This window comes from Triticum dicoccoides, chromosome 6A (genome assembly GCF_002162155.2).
Source record: "Triticum dicoccoides isolate Atlit2015 ecotype Zavitan chromosome 6A, WEW_v2.0, whole genome shotgun sequence".
Taxonomy (NCBI): domain Eukaryota; kingdom Viridiplantae; phylum Streptophyta; class Magnoliopsida; order Poales; family Poaceae; genus Triticum; species Triticum dicoccoides.
Window position 1 is genome coordinate 538,390,688 of NC_041390.1, and position 1,818 is coordinate 538,392,505.

Genomic DNA, 1,818 nt, shown 5'->3' on the forward strand with positions numbered 1-1,818 from the left:
TGTAATTTATGGATTTTTTTCAATTCGATTAGTACATCCCGTGCCATGCTAGACCATATTTATTGGAGAAGCTTGGTTTTGGTTTAGATGACTTTGAGAATGTGGAGACGAGGAGGGCTCACTTAAGAACTAAACATGGTTATGAGTTTCTGGTTAAGTTCTACAATGCGGTCGACCGCTTCCATTTTGGTTGCTCTAATTGGGAAGCTCTCTGCAAGTCATATGGATTTGAGGAGGGAATGCAAATAAGATTTGATATTCGTCCCGAAGATTATGATGATGATGATAATATCGACATCTGGGTGGATGTGGATATGCCTCCAGTTTTGCCTAGATGTGAGTTTGCCAAACTAATTTGTTAAGTTCAGTAATTTATGTTGTTAATTTAAAACTATTTGGTGTTCGTCCGTACTAAACTTATTTATTTATAATTTTCAGCTTATTTCTTATCTTCAAGAAATACTCGGAAGGTAGTAGACAACACATACTACAGCTATGACTCCAAGCTTAATTGTGAGGAGAAAGGTTATCTTATCTCATTCATATAAGATGTTGAGGCCTTCAAAAACAGTCACTCTATCAGCCCAAATTATACTAGATACGTGCCACTAGTCCATACATTGCTTGATAATAACTTCATTGCCAAAAACTTGGTAAGATTTTGTTAATGATGGTAACTTCATTGCATACATTATTCTTAAGTAAACCATTGCTAACTATATATGTTACTATTTCATTTTTGAACAGAGGCTCCGAAGCAGGTTGTGCCTGATATGCTATTTACCGAAGGTGATATGCATATGGTTAGCTTACGACCAACTCCTTCGGAGGCTTACCATACTGCATACTCGATTTCTTCAAATGATGGAAGGCTCAAAATCAAAGAATGGAGCAAAGTGATGAATGCGCACACGCAAATAATTGGAGACAAAATGAATGTGCGCAAGCCACAAGTTGGAGATAGGTTTATGTCCATTCTCCATTATGGTGAAGGACCGGTTTATCTGTTTTATGGTATTTTAGCTAGGAGAGAGGAGTAGGTTAGCTTATATATGACTACAATGTCTTAGACTTGATGGTGATGCTGATTAGGAGTAGTGATTATGATTACTATGATGATGAGGAGGAGGAGTTGTTATTATAACTAGTGACGAAGTTGTTATATGACATTGGACGAAAATGATGATTATGAGGAGTCATGTGACAATGATGTATTATTATGATAAGTTGTTAATGATATTATGATGATGATAATAAGTTATTATGTCACTGGTGAAAGAACCGCCGATTAGTTTCAAATGGATGGATCCAAAGTGACCATTGGTTACTTTGGATCCATGCACTTAAAACTAATCCAAGGTTCTTTCACCTAGTGATTTAATAACTCATTATGATATAAAAATAATCTATAAATTGCTACTGTATGAAAAATTGTATACAGGTATATGAATACGACCTAAAATTCAAGAGAAATGAAATAGGGAATGATAGTAGTAGCGATTGTTTTCGAAAGCGCTACTAGTAATTAGCAGTAGCGCTTGACTAGACAAGCGCTGCTACTAAGTAGATATAGTAGTAGCGAGTGCCTGTAGGCGCTACTGCTAAGCATTAGCTGTAGCGCCTTATCAGTAGCGCGCCTACCCGCGCTACTGATAGGCTAAAAACCGGTGCTACTTCTAGGCTTTTCCCTAGTAGTGTGATACGAAAGGAGTACATTACATCCATATATACATGTATATTTTTTTCTGAATATTTTAAAACTGAAAAGTTTGGCTTTTGTTTTCCTTTCAAAAATGCGGCCTCCAAAACACCCTACCT